We start from the raw sequence: 20,866 nt of genomic DNA, 5'->3' as shown, positions 1-20,866 counted from the left end.
TACATGTTTTAGCTATTTGAAGATTGGTCACATCAATAAATATTGTCCAACTAGGTCAAAGGCACCAAGTTGTGAATTTGATAAAGGTAAAAAGCAAGGTAGATGTTGAACACATCAGAGGTGAGATGAACAAGACATGGAAAAAAAAAGATGTTTGCAGCACATCAAATGGAGAAGGGATCACTTCACCAATGGGTCAAGTGATCACACCTCATCAAATTAGGAAAACAAGAGGTATGTGGGACTAATATTTAAAGGTCATATCATACATATGTTCCAAAAGGAGATAGTACTAAAAGCAATACATTAACATGAATAAAGATGCAAGATGTTATTAGAAATTCAAGATAAATATTTATGATTTTCATGTTGTTGTTGAGTATGAAAAGTTTCCTATATGTGTCGAGTGGAATGCTAGTTTATGTTGAGTTGTTAGACTAGGTAGTTGATGTCGAGCTCGTAGTAGCTATTGAGTAGTGGAAATGTCAATGGATGTTGAATGAACCTAAAATTGGTTATTGCTAAGCTTATAGTTGTGTAAGCACTTAGCATTTAATGTAAGGTTTTCAAAGGGTATATGATCAATTTGAGCTCATTCTTCATCATTTTGAAATTTATAAAGACCAAGAAAATCTAGAAGTGACCTAAAATTCATCAAAAGCAATTGTAGAAGATTTGTGTGGAGATTCATCATCAGTTCATCAGATTTTCTAAGGTATTTATCAAAAGTCGAGCTACGTAGTTTAAATTTTATTAAACCCTAGCTTGTCACAATGACATCAAGTTTGAAAAGTGTTGAAGGGAAAGAAGTTTTGAATGTTTAGCTAGTTAGTAATGAAGTCAAGAAGTTTGTATTTAAAGTCATTCCTAACATTTCCTATAAACAAGACCCATCTAGTGCATTGTCTATGATCCTGTCAAATGTGATAATGGTTCAAGATGTGAGGAAATGCTAAAATTGCAAGATAGGAAGCATTGGTGACATGGAAATAAGAGGTGCATATAACAGATTGTGTGAAAATGATATTTTGAAGGAAGAATACAAAATTGTTGAGAAAAAGGGTTTAACATGAGCCCTATATTTTTTGAATGTATTCAAAACTAAGTGGATAAGAATTGTGTTGAGCTAAATTCATGATGATTTCTTGTTGATGGAAGGAGGACCAATCAAAATAACTTCGAGAATAATTTATAGGGTTATTGGCTATCCAACCCTAGATCAGCCAAAGACACTGAAGAGTGATTCCAAGGAAGTAATTGAGAATAATATTGGAGCAATCTGGAATAAAAGAGGTATGACTATAGATACAATCTCAGATCCTCTTATCAACTTTGTAGTAAGGGTAATCTCACATAAATTCTATCAATACAATAGATTGAATAGTGTACCTTACATAGCTATGGATGTTGGTTATAAAATTGTTAAGAAAGGCAGAACTCTAGCTACAACAACTTATGGAGAAACTTGGAGCAATAAGGAAAATGAAGAGTGCACAATGCAAGTTTGATTCTATACTAGTTTGCATATTCTTTTATGTACAGAACACATTTCCCTCATTTGGAATAGTAGGATGGAAGACTAATAGATCAATTGTAGTACAGATAGGTGAATACATTGAGCAACTAGGAGAAAACTTTGAATCTATAATGACCAACTACTTTGAAGATTTTAAGAAGTTAATGAAGTAGAGAATTAGAATTCCAGTTTCCTTGGTTGAGAAACACTATAATGATGTATGTTTTCTTGTTGATGCTAACTACACATTTTTGCAAGCTCCCACACCAAGGGTAAGATGGTTGAGACCCTTAGGTTATGAGGTAAATGTAGATGAAGCCTTAGCAAGCATAACAACTCCACTTGCAGAGGAAGTAGATAAGACCACTAAAGTTTTTAGAAATTATGAGATGATGAAATCAAAGATTGCAATGGAACTGAAAATTTCCTCCATAACTAAGAAAAAGGATAAGTTGGTAAAGAAATTGAAAGCAAAATCTAGAGATGTTGTCAAGGAGGAAGAGGAAGAAGATGAATATGATGAAGAGGAAGAAAAAAACACAAGCTCAAGAACCTCTAGCTTTAGCTCAAAGCATGGGAAAAGACAAAGAAGAGGAGAATGGAAGTGCCATGGGAGAAGAAGCCAAGGAAGCACTTACTTCTGCCAAGTCAAAGAATAGGAAGGCAAAGGTACATCCAATGGAAAGGGAAAAGAAAATTGTAAAACCAAGTTAGCCAAAGCCTACTATACCTACTACAATGGCCACCACATGTGCAACTACCCAAAAGGCCAAAGAAAAGACTAATAAAATAGAGCAAGGTGGATTGCAGTATAAAAGACAGAGAAGGAAGTATGTGGTTCAGCCAGATTCTAATGAAGAGAAGACAAAATTAGATGATAATAGTCAATTCAAGGTGGTAAGTCACAATCCTCTCTCTGATCTTGAGAACTTATGTGAAAATGTCATGAGTAACATTGATTTATCTAGTTTTAGACATATTTATTTTGAAAAATTGAATAAAGAAGAGAAAACTCAAGTGGAAGTGGCATTATATGCCATGATATCAAAATTCAAGAACACTCCACTAGAATTTTCCAACTCAATACCTAAAAGCTTATATGATATTGTTGAGAAAAAATGGCATTATTGTCTTAATATGGAAAGACAAATTAGGGAGACAAATTTGGCCCATGTAATGCTAGAGTTGACAAAGGGACAAATTGCTAAGGTTGTCAAGAAATATGTAGTTAGGTTTACACCTAAATATAGAGCCTTTAGCATTTATCCCAAGTAATGCCAGAGTTGACAAAGGGACAAATTGCTAAGGTTGTCAAGAAATATGCAATTAGGTTTACACCTAAATATAGTGTCTTTAGAATTCTCCAAAATAATATTGAAGATTTGTTAAGAAATCAAGTCAAATATGGAAAATCATTTATGGGTTAACCACTATTAAGTAAGGAGAAGTTGACCCTGTAGAGGGTAAAGATGATAAAGAAGATGACAAAAAAGGAGATGACAATGAAGATGATGACAAAGACAATACAGTTGGAGGAGAGACAAAAAAGAAAGATGATAACAAGGCAACAACTAAAGAGTAGCAAGAAGAATAGAGTGTGCAGGACACAAAATTGTCAAGTGTCAGTCCTTCCCATGACACAATCAAAATCACTGAAACCATAATTGTTAAGGATGTCTCTGATCCATAAATTCATAACATCAATCCTCTCACTGAAGAAGATTTAAAGAAGATTTCAGATCAATCTACTTTGCAAGAAAAGCTATGTGGTAATCATGTTTTGGTCAGTATAGAAGAATTGCAAAAGGTAGTAACTAATGTTACAAGGGAAAAGGTGAATCCACAAGAACCACCTTCCATCATCCCTTCAATTAATATTGTACAACCTTTAATAAAATTGACAATAGATATATCTACTAAGGTTAATATAGTTGAAAAGATAGTAGAAGAGCAAGACATAACTACAGGACAACAAAAGGACATAGGACAGATAGATTCATCTATACCTACAGCACAAGCACAAGGTGCAAGCCAAGTCATAGTAATAGACCAAGGCAAACTTGAAGAGACTGAACCAAAGTTGAAGGAATGAGTGGCCATCCAAACACTGATAGCCTTACCAACGTCTACCACTCCCTCTCCACAAACTCTTCAAAGGCCAAGAATAGATGTTACCCCATTGTAGATCTTAGTGCCAAGCCTTAGCTCATCAAAGGTTGAAAAGGTAATACATTATAAAGACATAAGCCTTGATGAAGAAATTGTTATGCCAAAATATGACTATGATACTATGACATTGGAGAAAATAGGCATTTTACAACAAGCCTTAGAAAGGAAAAAGCATTAGGAAATTCTTAGGAGAGAACACAAGTAGAAGCAAACACTTCAAGATATAAAGGAAATCTTTTTAGATGCATTTAGACTGCAAACTCATGACAAGTCCAAGCCACTAATAGAAAAATTAACAAATATAGTGGAGAAGGTCAATAATGAAGACCTTGATACAAATACAAAACTTTTGGAATGGTCTGAAAATAAGTTTCAAAGCAACATAAATGAGAAAATATCTCGTGAGATAGCACTACAACAAGTTCCATTAGAAACCAAGGTTGAGGATGTGAAGAAGGTACTTGAGAATATATTCTCATTGTACACAAAACTATGTAATCCTACACTCTTCACCCAAGAGACTAGAAGTCACATTTTGAGTCTGGAGAGCAAAATATTTTCATCAAGTGCAAGCCTACCTACAAATGCAAGTCAAAGTGAGAAGCCTTTCAGAACATTACTTTAGACACAAAGTTAGTTAGCTATCTTAACAACAGATAAGGCTAGCATTAGAGCTAAACTAACAAGTACTCAGGCTACCCTCATCCCACATATGGAGATAATGCATAAGGAGCTAGGCTATGCTAAAACCCTATTGAAGAAAGACCCCAATAGTTCTACTTTAAATGGTCTAGTACACCTTGTTGCCAAGCTTACAATCCAAATTAAGTCATTGGATGTTGCATGTGATAAGTAGGATGTAGCTCTAAGGATAATAATGGGTGTCCATAAATCTTTTTTGGAAAAACACACCATAAGTGTATAGCTCATTTGACATAAGTGTCAAAAAGGGGGAGAAATAAGAAAGGGGGAGTATGGATAAAACTAATCAAAATAAGAAAGGGGGAACATAGAAATAGAGGAGAATAAGAATAAAGGGAGAGATATAATTTTTTTGGGAGAAAGTAGCAAATAGATACAGATATTAGCTAAAGGAGAGCATAACAGATGAAAGAGTATTAGATACATCATATTGAAGTCAAAGGGAGCACATATTTTGGATACAAATAAGACAGATTAACCCAGGGGGACTTATAAAATATTGAGGTATACAAGTTAGAGCACAATTTTGAAATTTTGAAGTCTTTTATATAAGTCAAGTCATGGATATGTTATTCTCAAGAGATTAAGGATAATATTGTATACTCAAGTGTTTTTGACACTCATGTCAAAAGGGGAGATTGTTGATCTCAGATTGGTTTTGACAAGTGAGTGTCAACACACTTAAGCCATCTACTTAGTTCCTGCCAAACTAGTAATACATGCCAATCACAACATGTAAATATTAGACCATGTTGAGTTGCAATAAGCGTCGAGTCACTCATGTGCCAAGTTACTAAATTGCCAAGTAGATAGACCATGCCGAGTGATTGAAGAGCTATGTAAATAGTGAATGACGAGTGATTCAAGAGCCAAGTAAATAATGAATGTCAAGTAATTGAGGATTTGAGTAAATGAGTAAATAGTGAATGTCATGAGTCAAGTAAATAGTGGATGTCTAGTAATTTAGGTGTCAAGTCATAGCATAAATAATAGTGCATTTTGATCATTGGAAACTTCATTTGTTGAGTGAAATTTTTTTGACATATTTTTTTGTAATGGCACAAACAACTATGTAGACTATTTTTGAGCCAACTTAAGATTATATTTTGATATTATGGAGATAAGGATGAATCTATATTTGGAATCCCTATGTAATTACATGCAACTAATCAAAAAAATGGAAGGTTTAAGTAGAAAAATGGATGAATGTCTGCCATAGATTCATACCTAACCCTAAGCCACGTAAGTCTTCTTAAGGAGGATGAAATCTTAAACTCTTTATGATAGAGGAGAGTGAATGTGGAAGGAGCGAACAAGATAGTTTGCATGTAGAGCATTCAAGGTGACTTAGAAGTTATGATGAAAGAGTGAATTGTAGAATCAGTTAGAGAAGAACAAATGATGGAGAAAAGGATACAACATTGAGACATCTAATTGTGAAGGATCAATAAGATATTGTATAGAGGTGATTTGTTATTAGGTAAGCAAGTGCCAATCAAAGGGTCTATGCTGAGACATTTTAACAGATGATTTCAATTAAATCTCTTAATAGAGTAGTCCTAACAAGCTATATGAAATCCTTTAACATGGTGCTTACTTAGTTTTAGGTTGAAGTACTCTAACAAGGAACACCTCTAATAGGGTGTTGAAATCCTCTAAGAAGGTGATACCTAACAGTCTTTGTAAGCCTTTAAAGGGGAAGACCTTTCACAAGTAGATCATGTTTCATGGTTAAATCATTGTAACCTTCATTCAATACACTTTATTTTTGTAGTAGTGAAGATTTTTAGGTGTCATCCCCACCCTAGTTTTACCTTCTCACTTGGAGGGTTTTTGGGTAATCATATTTGGTGTCATGTGTGTAAATTCTTACATGGTTATATGATATAGATGCATATACTTTACATGTTATTTTAGCTTACTTATTGAATGCATGTGATGAATGTATGGTGAAAGTTTTATGGGTCCAAGTTTAAACTATTGATTCAAATCCCCCTGCACTGCGCCCCCACCCCCCCCTCCCCCTCCCCCCCGGCCCAAAACAAAAAAGTTTACTCTATCCCCTTGTAATTATGACAATGGATGGGGGTTTATGAGTTGAGCTTCTTCTCCTCTATTTTTAGGCTATAGTATTTGAGTAAGTCCTTTTATTTAAAGGAAAAAAATTCAATTTGTCTCCATTCCTCCTCATCTTCCACTTTAGGGAAGGTTTCTTGCATTTATGGAAAGGTAGTGCTCTTCTTCCTCGGTATTCTCCTTTTCACTCCTACCACCATTGTCTATATTTAGGATCTTTTGGGCACCAATAGGTAGGCTTGTTCTATTGAGGTTCAGAGTCATAATACTTCTTCCTGCTCTGGTTGTACTTGTTCATACTCTCATGGAGCTTGTTCTGGCTCTTATTGAGCTTCTTCTTCCTGAGTGATCGATTATTCTTGAACTTCTACCACTTTCTCTCTTTTTCTAGGGGCATCCTTTCACTTCTTTCCCTTACCCTTTTGTGTCTCAAAATACTTGACATCTCACTTATGTTAGTGCACCATTTTGGGTTTTACTAGTGATTTGGTAGGGTAGGTCAATATAGTGACCTTTTTTCCTTTGCCTCTTTTTAGTTGGGTTGTATCCTGAAGAGGTAGGGCTTGGGGAAATCCATCCAAGAAGGTTTCTTGATCCATTTTCATGTTAGATCAACCACATGTCAAACTCAATGATTAATATCATCATTCTCCTCAGGGCCAATTTATGCATTCAAAATGGGTCTATCATAGATCTTGTCCCTATTGTACAAGGGATCTATTATCTTAGGGAAATCCTTGTCCCATGCACTGAGGGGTATCTTCATGTTCAACACCTTTTCTACCTATTGTAGACTAATTATACAATATTCCCTAATATAGACATCACAGTCATCTAATGGTCTTCAAGGGCTTCTTCTAGTACAAATTTCTTCCCCACTAGGTGTTGGACCATCCCGATGTTGTCAAAATATGGGCAGGTGATTGGTAATCCTTGATAGGATATTGGTCCCACTTTGAGTCAAATATGGTGATGTCTAGCTTTTGTTTCACCTTAAAGGATTCAATGGTGATCGGGCATACCCATGTCTTCTTGTCCTATTTTCTTACTCTATTGTATATAGAGATAAGCTATCTAGCTATTTCTAATAGTATAAGCCTATCTGATGGGTATCTTGGGAGCTTTTTAGGACACAAGAGAGTACCAACTACTTGAAGATAAGTGAAGGTCTCAAACTGGATGTAATAAGCACCAAACTCTATTATCCATGTTGTGACCTTTACTGATATCCTTTTTGCATAATACCTCTCAATGAACCTAATGATGGTGAATAAGAAACCATCATTGACCACCCTATATTCCACACTTTATAGTGGGAGCTTCTTCTCTACCAGTTGTGGATATACTACATAGGGCCAAGCATTTGTATCCCACATGCTTCTCTTTCTATATAATCCTATATAATTTTTAGTCCTTGCTACCAAGATATATACCACATATGAGATCATAAATAAATGAGGGTCATTCTTCACCAAGATGAATTCCTCATCTAGATTGTCACTAAGAATTGTGGTCCAATCAATAAGCATCTTGGTTGTTCTAATGATTTCAATAAAGTGTACCACCCATGTCTCCAAGTGACTTGTTGCAAGAAGGCCCATGACTCTACTCAAGAGAAGTATTGATTAGCCAATATCATCAATCATATATCCATGTGTCATGTCCACCTTTCCCACTATTTGACCCAAGGATCTCCTGTCAATTAGGTACTTTGATTATACCAATTCCTTGACCTCTATCTCATTTTCTCTATTTCGCCTATCTGTACCCACATAAGAGAATTGGAGGTATTGATCTTCCCATGGAAGGTAGATGTCCTTTTTGATGTTTCAGAGCCTGAGATCTAATTCTATCTCCCCTGTTACACTCTTGATGACCTTCTCCTCAAGTACATAGTATTGGGCCAATGTCACGATTAGCTCAGATCATTGAACTAATGCTGGGTGAGAAGCAACATTCACCAACCCATTTTGGATCAGGGCCAAGACCATGGATGATCTCTCTTTAGGTTTATTGTAGAGGGTTAGGAAGACCTTCCATTCAATGTGTCCTAGTTTAGTATCTCAGATCTCTGTATGTTTATCTTGGAATTAGGACTTCTTCAGTGCTCCTTGGTATTTGAAATCCACTGACTTTCATGCCATCTTTTTTTCCATGGAGGATGAGGATAACAATATTATATCTATACAAAAGGAAGCAATGTTAGTATCTTGATGTCAAAAAACCATAATAACACTCAGATGGATGAGAAACAAAGAAAAAAACTAAACTAAATTGATCAAAATCCTTCTAATTGTGTCTGATATGTGCACATGTGCACCTAGTGCATGTATCACACCTGTATAGGTGCACATGGTGTGAAAATACACATTTTTATATATATTTAGTCCTTTAAAAACCAACTGCACCATTGTGCACTTTGTGCAAGGTGCGCATGTGCACAACTATGCACATGCACTTACTTTGGACCTTGTTAAAAAGAGTGTGGATTGGTTTGTATTTATTATATGCACATGCACACTTAATGGAGGGTTCACATGTGTGCACATCAAAAGGTTTGTATTTACCTTAGAAAAGGTTGGAGTGTGGAGTAGTGAAGATGCAAATGTGTGGAACATTGTAGTAGATAGAGGTACAAAGGTGTGACAACAATACATGAGCAGATGACAAGTCAAAAAAAAAGGAGTGGGTAAACCCTAGGTTGGCCTTAGTGTGCACTTTTGAAGGTGTGTACATGCTTTAGTGCACATCCTTGGAGAGAGGTGAGTGTGCATATGCACACTTAGTGCACATGCAGATGTGTGCACTTAAAAGCCTAAATCTAATTTTTGACCTTGCTTAGATTGTTTGATACTACCCGACCAAAAGCTAAGGTTTAACCTAGACATAGATGAAGGTCCAAGATGAATAAGGCACCTAAATTGGTGCTCTAAAAGGATTTTGAAACTAGGGGGTCCCCATTTTGTGACTCATACTGAGTCATGTGTTGTGAGACCACAATAGTTTACCAAATCTTGGGGCTATGTACACAAAACAAGTCCAATTTTCTTATTATCCAGTCATTACAACCTAATTACAATATGTAATCCCTTATAGCTAGCTCAATACTACTACAAGAAGATATTATCACATCAAACCTTTGGAAATCCCTGACCTTAAGCCATTTTATACAAGATTTTTTCCACTTACAAAATTAGGGTTAGAATAACTGTAACATTTTGGCCCATGGAAAAATATCCTATAAAATAGGTTCAAAAAAATTTGGTATTAGAGGTTGTCTCACTCCCCCAAATCCCCACGAGGGGCTTGTCGTGACCCCAAACACTTTTGAACAATTATGGAGAGTATACAGTACTTCCCTGACCAATCACCAAAAACTAAAAATATCCCACTTGGGGACTGATCAGGATCCACACTAGATAACAACCTTTGACTTGGAGACTAGTCCTATAGCAATACCACTACTATATAAGGCTCCCACAAGATTGAACCACCTTAGATTAAGTTGTTCCTTTATTTTATTCAATCTAGAAGATCAACTAAAGATAAAGAGGAGATAAACTTCTCCCTTGTCACTACTTTCATAAACATATTTGTTGGATTATAATTTGTATATATCTTGTCAAGCTTTAACTGCCCATCATCCAAAACTAACCGAATGAAATGGTACCACAACACTATGTGTTTTTGTCTTTTATTGCATAGAAGAATTCTTAGAAATATGAATATTCTATCCATATATAGATAATTATCCCTCTATGGATGTCCCAATTCCTCCATGAAGAATTGAAGTCATATCATCTCCTTGGCTACCTCTGTAGTAGAAACATACTCTACCTCTATAGTGGATAGAACATTCACCTTCTGTAATCAAGAAACCCAACTCATTATTTTCCCAACAATAGTAAATACATTACCTATAGTACTCCACCTAATATTAAGATCCCTTTCCAAATATGAGTCAACAGAGTCTTGTAAATCCATAGTAGAGCCCCCAAAATGTAAACACTTATAGGATGTTCCTCTCAAACATATGAGAATCCATTTGACTACATTCCAATGCTCAAGTCCAAGATGACTGATATACTCGCTAACAACTCCCAATACATGTGCAATGTCTAGCATAGTACATACCATGACATACATTAAGCTCCCTATAGCTAAAACATAAGCTACCTTGGACATCTTATCCTCCTCTCCCTATGTCTTTGGACACATCTCCTTAGTCAATTTCAAATTGCTAGGCAAAGGTGTGCTGACAACTTTAGCATTCTCCATAGAGAAATGTTGCAACACCTTCTCAATATAATCAGTCTGAGATAATGTCAATTTGTTTTTCTTCCTATCTCTATGAATTTTCATACCAAGGATTTATTTTTCTACCCCCAAATCCTTCATAGAAAGTGAATGTGCTAACTATTGTTTAGACCCCTTAATATGATCCATTTGAGACCTAGCTATAAGCATATCATCAACATAAAAACATAAAATAATGTAGCTCTCATCATCCAACCTCTTAAAATAAAAACAACGATCTGAGTGACACCTAGTATATGCATGCTCATGCATAAAAATGTCAAATTTAAGATACCATTGTTGAGGTGCTTTATTTAAGCCATATAAACTTTTCTTCAATCTGTACACTAAATTATCCTTACCTTTGACCTCAAATCCATGTGGTTGTGTCATATAGATATCTTCTCCTAAGTCACCATGAAGAAATTTTTTTTTAACATCAAGCTGCTTCAAATGAAAATCTTCAATAGCTACAATACTTAAAACACTATGAATAGAAGTCATGTTAACAATGGGAGAAAATGTCTCATCAAAATCAAAGCCCTTTTTTGTGTAAATCCTTTTACAACTAACCTAGATTTAAATATTTTCTTACCTCCATCCTCTTCTTTAAACTTGTAAACTCTTTTATTTTATAAATCCCTTTACCTTGTAGACAACTTACATAAATCACAAGTTTAATTTTTCAGCAAAGAATCCATTTCTTCTGTTATTGTAAACTCTCACTAAATCTTTGTATCCCTAGCACAACTTCATCATAACATTCAGGTTCACCAACATCTATTAATAAAACATAATACAAAGAAGGAGAAATTATTTCTAGAGGTGTACTTAGCCTTGTTGACCATCTAAAATTATTGTGGTGTGTGTTATTGGTTGTTGCAGTTTTTGCAAAGCAAAAGGGATTGTTGCAACATCATCCTTTTGAGTATCATCCGACATTACATAATCATTTTCTTTCTTCTCATGTTGTTGCAAAAATCTTTATACAACACTTTCTCATTGAATATGACATTCCTTCTTCTTACAATTTTATGATTTAAAAAATTTCAAAGCCTATAACCAAATTCTTCAATGCCATATACAAAAAATGTATATTTCTTTGACTTAGCTTCCAGCTTGATTCTATTTTTAGAATCTATATGTGAAAATGCTTTATAATTGAAGGTTTTGAGAAAATAATGACTCAACTTCTTACTAGTCCATGCTTCCTCTAAAATGTCATAGCCCAAATGAGTGGAGGGACCTCTACTGATCAAATATACAACAGTATTAACAACCTCTACCCACATGTTTAAGGATGACCTATCATGCAACCTCATGCTCCTTACATGCTCCATCATTATCATATTCATGTGTTCAGCCACTCCATTTTCTTGTGGAATCCTTGGAACAATTTTCAGCCTATAAATACCATTAGTGGAACAATAATATTTAAATTCATTTCTACAATACTCATCACCATTATCAAATCTAAGACATTTTAATCTTTTACTAGTCTCATTTTTAACCAAGAATTTCCATTTCTTTAAAGTTATAAATACATTAGATTTTTTTCTGAAGAAATAAAAACATATTTTTCTAGTTACATCATCAATGAATGTAACATAATAATTAGATCCATCAAGGGAAGATACCTGAGCTAGTTCCCATACATCTGTATGCACAAGCTCTAATTTCTTACCCTTCCAACTCTTCACAAAACTAACTCTCTTTTTTTTCCATACATGTAACTTTCATAGAAATCGATATTGACATATTTTAGGCCTGGTAAAACTTTCTTTGAATGAATTAATTTCATACATTTCTGAGTCATGTGCCCAAGTCTCTTGTGCCATAGCATTGTACCAAGATTTACAACATCTATTTTTTATTTCCACTCAATTACAACAACTATTCTTGAACATTCATTTTTCTCTAAAATAATTAAAGTAGAAGAAATACTATGACCTATACAAAGATATAAGGTGCATACTTTCACACATTTTTTCTACTACAAGGGAACCTTTTCAAACCTTCTAATTTTTATAATTAAAAAAACTGTGCAACCCTCATCACCTAGTTGCCCAACTAAAATTAAATTCCTACTCATCCTTGGAATATGTCTCACCTCTTACAGTGATTCTCATTCTACAACTCAATCTTAATTTCTCTTTCAAACAAACTAACTAGGTTCATTATCCCCCAAATAAACAAGCCCAAAATCCCCTTGGACATAATCAAGAAAATATCCTCTATGGGAAGTAGCATGAAATGAAGCTCCTGAATTTAAAACCCATGAATTATCAATACTTTCTAAAGAAATAAGAAAATCATCCTCTTTGAATTTATTACTTACCACATTTTCCTCCTTGATCCCTTCTTGTTTGTCTCATTTATTATTCTTTTGGGCCCAAAATTATTTCTTCTTATGCCTTGGTTTTCCATTATACCAACAATCTCTTAGTCCTCTAGATTGAGACCTATTTCCTTTTTATTTTCCTCTTGATTTCCCATGATTTCCAAAATTGTTTACATTCTTCCTCTACTTTGTGCATTCAAAACACTTCTTGATGTAGATCCACCTGAGATTTTCCCATAAGTTTCCTTCACTTAGAATAAAATTGATCACACCATCTTCAAATTTAGAGCATTAGATCCAGAAATAGATTTATTAACAAACATTACCAAGCCATTCTAGATTTTTGGAAAAGAACACAAAATCAAGAGAGCCCTAATTTATTCATCAAAATTAAAATTTACAGAAGATAATTGATTGGTAATCACATTAAACTCATTTAAATAATCTAAAACAAGTCTCCTTTTTCCCATCTTCATATTAAATAAATGCTTCATGAGAAATACTTTGTTTGTAGTGGAGGACTTTTTATACAACCTTGCTAGGATTTTTATCAACTCTTCCATCATCTTTGATTTTATAATATTAAATGCCATTGATTATGCCAAGAATAAATGAATACTTCCAAGTGCCTTTCTATCCAAAATATATTAGTCCTCATCTATCATAGTAGTCAGTTTCTTAGATTTTCCTTCCAACCTCTACTATAAATCTTTTTGATAAAGATAGTCCTAAATTTACATTTTTTATAACTGAAAGTTTTGCCCATTAAAATTCTCAACTTTCAACTTACCCTCATCTATCATTGCTCCCACTCAACTATGAGACTCTCATTCAACCATGAGACTTTTTGCCAAGGATAATTGAAACAAGTAGGCTTTGATACCACTTGTTAAGATTTAAATAGATAGAAATAATAATTACATGCAAATATATCCAATATCAAAAAATAATAATGCATATAGAAGATAACACAAGACACAAATATTTAATGTGGTTTACTCAATCCCTGGGCTATGCCCACCAAATAGAAAGTCCAATATTTTTATTATCAAGTGATTATAACTTGATCACAATTTGTAACCCCTTACAACTCAATACCATCGTAAGCAACTATTATCGCATTATACCTTATGAAATCCCTAACAGTAAGTTATTTATACAATATTTTTATCACTTACAAAATTAGGGTTAGAATAATTAAAACATTTTGGCTGGTGAGAAAATAGAGAGTGAACTCTTTGAATGCAAAAGACAAAAATCTAGATTTGAGAGTAAGATCTTGAGTTAATGAACAATGATTGAGATGATATATATCAAAATGAAGCCTCCAAGTCTCCATATATATGAGTTTTTGAGAAAGAAAATAATACAAGCCAACTATATAATGGTCAAAAAATATTTAAACCCCTGAGGTCTTTCTGGCCCTTAGCTCTAGAACTACCAGGTACTGGGTCATCCTGGATCAATTTAGTCCAAACTAGGTTTTATTGATTTCACCTGGTCCTAGAGGTTCAGTCCCAAGGGCCATACGAAGTAGAGGTACGTGGCAAATAGATAGGGTGGAAAGAGGAAGAAGATAGGAGAAAAAAGAGATTAGCAACAAGCATATCTATTATACTTGTATATATTTTCTTCACTTCTATGGTTAGTTGTTGACACAAGGAAGGATAGGGAAAACTAGGGCCAATGGCACACCCAGCTCTCTGAACCACCCTGTAAGAGTTAACACAACGGAAGAAAACACCAAGAAAAGCAACCAAAGGAGGAAGAAAAGTAAAATATTTTCATTGATTCTTCAAATATTCCACATACATGCCCAACTATAAGGCCTTTTGGGTTACAACCGGATACAAAATACATTCATACTCAAAGATCAACAACAAATTTGTACTTTCCAGTTCTACTCTGTAATCCTCTTCACAACTGCCCAAAAAATCTTAAATGCTCTAGCTCCTAGCCTAAAAACTCTATTTATACTAGTAAAAATGGATTAAAAATCATTCTAGAATATGGAGAAGCTACAAGTCAGCTCTCAACAAATATTAAATGAAAATAAACCTAACATTAAATACACAAGTCAACCTGCATCAGCAATTAACTATCCTAAAATCGATGTCTGAAAAAAATCTTGATATCTCCTAGCTTTGATAGAGTTAAAACTCATGCTTCAAACTGTGAGTAGATATCTAGGTCCTCTACAACCCCCTAAGTGCACAAAGTCTGATTCATCAAGGAAAAGTGTGCATCCATTCCAAAAGTTAAGAATAGAAAATTGTCACATAGAAATGCTAGAAATTGATGTTCTAGGAGAATTTGCACAGCTCCCACCCTATAAGGATTTAGAACTTTTTCATTGGATCATAGATAGTACCTGCAATAGGCACCTAGAAACTAGAAAATGTAGTTTTAGCATAACCCAGTTTTAGCAGCAAAATAACAACTGAAAACATGCAGGATAGAAGTGCAACCCAAGATGCTTCTACATCAAACAACTAGAGTTGAAAGAAATGATTCTCCTGAATCATTGAGGTGTCACAACTTGAGCTGAATCTGACTCAAATTGAGAAATCCATGAAGCATCTTCCATAGGTCTATTCTTCCACTTCACTAGATATTCATAATAATCTTTTCCCCTTGTGCTCTTACCAATTCTCTAATCCAATATCTATTCAACTTTTTCAATCTACTCCTTAGGATAGTCCTCTAATACAAAAATTTCATCATCTGACTCATAATACTTATACAAATCAACAATATTAGGAGATATATCCATTGTCAAATTTCTTAAAAATCTTACAAAATCCAAACTTCTTCATCTTCAGCTTACTATATATTCCAACTTACAATCTTTCTTTCTTTAAGTGAACCATCACCTCATAACCAAATTGAAAATCATCATGTCTTCTAGACTAATTAGCATTCTCCTTATACTTATGATTACTTTGTTCTATCCTTAACTTCACTTCCTAATGCAAAGACTCCATATAATCAACAAATTCTTCTCCTATAACACTTCTCTTTTCTTCACTAGTAATATCTCTCAAATCAAGTACATCTCTAGACTTCATTCTAGTAACAATCTCAAAAGGTGTCTTCCCCATACTCTTATTCATAAAAATATTATACACAAATTCAGCTTGTGCCAATACCATCTCCCAATTACTTGGCTTATTCCCAACTAAACATCTCAGAAAATTACCCAAGCTTCTATTCACAGCCTCTGTCTATCCATCTATTTGTGGATGAAATGTAGAACTAAACTTCAACTCAGTACTGATATTCTTCCACAAAGTCTTCCAAAAATAACCAACAAACTTATTGTCTCTGTCAAAAATAATACTTCTTGGTAATCCATGCAATCTCACAATCTCTTTAAAGAAAAGTTCAACAACATGCTTAGTATTTGATGTCTTCTTACATGGTATGCAATGAGCCATCTTAGAAATTTTTTCCACTACAACAAATATGGAATCATACCCTTTCACTATCTTATGTAATCTAAGAACAAAATCCATACTAATGTCACTCCAAGGTTTCTCAAGAACAGTAATAGGTGTATACAAACCAATATTTTGACTCACTCCTTTTGCAACTTTACAAACTCCACAATTCTTTACAAATTTTTGAACATCCTTATACATTTGCGGCCAATAATACTTCTTTTTCAGCAAACTCAATATCTTATCAATTCCAAAATGTCCAGCTAATCCACCACTATGATTTTCCATAATCAAATTCAACCTCATAGAACTTCTAGGAATACACAACTAAATATCTTTGAACAACATACCTTCTTGAATGAAATACTCATCATACTTACTTATGTGATTGGTCAGATTTGGTGCTTTGCACTCTCTCCATGCCTCCAAAAAATTAGGATCAGCATCATACAACTCTTTCATTTCATCAAAACCAAGAACTTCAACCTTCATTTTAGTCAACAAAGAATGTCTTCTACTCAATGCATTAACAACTCTATTAGTAACTCCACTCTTTTGCTTAGTTACAAATGGAAAATTCTACAAATACTCAATCCACTTCATGTCTCTGATTTAATTTATGTTGACTTCCCAAGTATTGTAAAGCTTCATGATCAGTATACAACACAAACTTCTTAGGAATCAAATGATGTCTCCACTTCTTCAATGCTTGAACAATAGCATAAAATTCTTGGTCATACACAAAATACTTCCTTGTAGAATCATTAAACTTTTCACTAAAGAAAGCAATAGGCTTACCTTCTTGACTTAATATAGCTCTGATTGCATTACCTCTTGCATCACATTCAACTTGAAATAGTTTTTTGAAATTAGATAAAGGCAGTACAGGTAATTCAACAACCTTTTGTTTCAAAGTTTCAAAACTCTTATCAACTTCATGTGTCCAGTTGAATTCTTTTTTATCTCCACTTATTGTCTCAGTCATAGCATTACAAATAGCACTGAAATTCTTTATAAACTTTCTATAAAAATTAGCCAAACCATGAAATGATCTTACCTCACCCACATTCTCAAGTGTAGGCCATCTTCAATCCATTATCTGAAATCAAAAATCCTAAATACACAATCTCCTCTTGCATAAGAGAACACTTTTTCAGATTAATCATAAAATTTTCCTCTTTCAACCTCTGCAATACTTCTCTAATATGATCAAGATGTTCTTCTTTAGTCTTACTAAATATCAGAATATCATCCAAATAAACAATCACAAACTTACCCAAAAATCTTTTTAGAACTTCATTCATCAACATCATGAATGTAATAGGTGCATTGGTCAAACCAAAAGGCATAACCAACCATTCATACAAACCATCTTTTTTCTTCAAAGAAGTCTTCCATTCATCATCTTCTTTGATTCTAATCTGATGATAGCCACTCTTCAAATCAATCTTGGTAAAATACTTTGCTCCACTCAAACAATCTATTATGTCATCTATCCTTGGCATAAGAAACCTATATTTCATTGTGATTTGGTTAATAGCTCTGGAATCAATACACATTCTCCATTCTCCATTCTTTTTAGGTGTTAATATAAAAAGTACAACACATGGACTCAAACTTTCTCTGATCATTCCTTTCGGCAACAACTCCTACACTTGTCTATTAAGTTCTTCATTCTCTATAGGTGTCAATCTATATGGTGCTTTGTTTGGAAAATAGCTGCAGGAATCAGATCCATACAATGACTTATGGTTCTTACTAGAGGTAAACCATTAGGAATATCAACAACAACAATATCTTTATATTCATTCAACAATTCAGCAATTTCTACTGTGATACCAACTTCTAATGCTTGGTCATTACTACCAACACTTGGTCGTCTAAGAACTATAGCAAAAAAAACTTAGTTCTTCTTTACTTCCTTTTCAAATTGCTTTCTATTAACCATGCAAACTTTTATTGCCATACAACTAACCTCATTTGGACTTTCAATCAAAAGAAACAATATTAGTTTCTTCCCATTTACCCAAAGAGTTTATTGATTCAATCTTCCATCATGCACAATATACCTATCATATTGCTAATGTATACCCAACAAAATATGACAACAATCCATGGGCATAATATCACACAAAACTTCATCAAAGTAATGTCCAATTTTGAACTTCACAAGGCATTGCCCACTTACCAATATTTTATGCTCATCTTTGACCATTGAAACATGATAAGGTTTGGGATGTTTTAGCCTCTGCAATTACAAATTTGTAACTAACTCTTCTGATGCCAAATTTGTTGAACTTCCACTATCAATGATTACCTGGTAGAATTTTCCATTCATCTTATATCTGGTCTTGAAAAGAATTCTTCTAAGGATAGGTTCCTCATCACTTCCCTTATTACATAAGGTTCTTCTCACCATCAAATTTTCTCTAGCCTTAGGTCCAATCGGTGAACTTTCAATGTCTTCTTGAATCACAACATTTCTATTATTCTACCCACTTTTAGAAGATTTACATTCAAAGGATCTATTCCCTTCTTTACCATATTTGAAACAATTACCATGAAAACAACCTCTAGGATAAGAATTACATCTTCCTTGGTAAGATCTAGTACCTTCTTGGTATGAGCTACCACCTTTCCACTTAGTCTTGTCTTTGTCATCATTGTTCCATTCATATTTTCCTTTATCCTACACAAAACTTTTAGATCTCCCACCTTCACCATAAGATCTACTTTGCCTCTATGGAATCTACCACCTCTACCTCTTTGTCTTTGTTCCTAATTCTTTGTCAAGATTTCCTTAGCTTTCAATGCATATTGGTACGCTTCTTCTACACTTTCCAATTTCAAAAAATTTATTTCATCTTGAATTCCAAATCTCAATCCGTTTATGTACCTTAAAATTTTCTCAACATCATCATCCCCATGTCCAGATCTGATGTCTAGTCTATAGAATTCCTTGGTATACTCTTTCACAATCATGTCCTTTTGTTTCAAATTTTGCATCTTTCTCAACAAGCTAACTTGGTAATCAGTAGGAAGGAATGTGTTCTTTACCTTGTTCACCATCTTCATCCAAGTTATGATCTTCTCCTTTCCCCTCCTTTGTCTATCAGTTTGCAAATGCTCCCACCATAGTGATGTATGACCTTTCAGCTTAGTAACTGCAATCTTCACCTTCTTATTATCAAGAGTGTTTTCATACTCAAAGAAATTCTCCATATTTGAAATCCAATCTAACACAACATTGGTATCCAATTTTCTATCATAAGGGACAACTTCTATAACAAGATTTGAATTTTCCTTAGACAACACTCACAACAATCTTTCTTCATCTTGATCTTCTTCATTAATTGGATTCAAGTTTAGTGCTGCTACTTCATCATCACTTACATAATCAAGATGTGCTTCTCTCCTTTGGGCTATCTCCATAGCATCTAATCTAGCTACAATTTGTCTCAACTAATCCAATATAACATTATCAGCATTTCCTCTACCACAAACCATCTTTAAAAATTAAGCTTGTGCAAGATTGTAACCCTCTACAAGTTATAGGTCAAATTCATAGATCTGCCACCCTACAACCAAATCCAAATAAAGGTTCTACATGATCCAATCTTCACAAGGATGAGCCTCAAGCTCTGATACCACCTAATGCAAGGAAAGATAGGGAAAACTAGGGCCAATGGCATACCCAGCTCTTTGAACCACCCTGCAAGAGTTAACACAATGAAAGCAAACACCAACAACAACAACCAAAAGATGAAGAAGAGTAAAATATTTTCATTGATAATTTAAATATTCCACATACATGCCCATTTGTAAGGCCTTCTAGGTTACATCCATATATAAAATACATTCATACACAAAGATCAACAACAAATTCATACTTTATAGTTTTGCTCTGCAATCCTCTTCAAAACTGCCCAAAAACTCTTAATTGCTCTAGTTCCTAGCCTAAAAACTCTATTTATACTAGCCAAAATGGCTTATAGATCATTCTAGAACATGAAGAAGCCACAAGTTGGCTCTCAAAAAATATTAAATAAAAATAAACCTAACATTAAATACACAAGTCGGCCTACATCAGCAATTAACTATTCTGAAATTAATGTCCGAGAAAAATCATGATATCTCCTAGCTCCGATTGAGTTAGAACTCGTGCTTTGAACTATGGGTAGATATCTAGGTATTCTACAACTTTTTAACTGCAAAAATTTTTATTCATCAAGGAAAAGTGTGCATCCATTCCAAAAGTTAAGCATAGAAAACTATCACATAGAACTACTAGAAATTAATATCCTGGGAGAATTGCCATAACACTCA

This window comes from Cupressus sempervirens, chromosome 7, assembly GCF_028749045.1.
Source record: "Cupressus sempervirens isolate cs-2001-9-10 chromosome 7, ASM2874904v1, whole genome shotgun sequence".
Classification (NCBI taxonomy): Eukaryota; Viridiplantae; Streptophyta; class Pinopsida; order Cupressales; family Cupressaceae; genus Cupressus; species Cupressus sempervirens.
The sequence above is the reverse complement of the archived record's forward strand: the minus strand, read 5'-3'. Positions refer to the sequence as shown.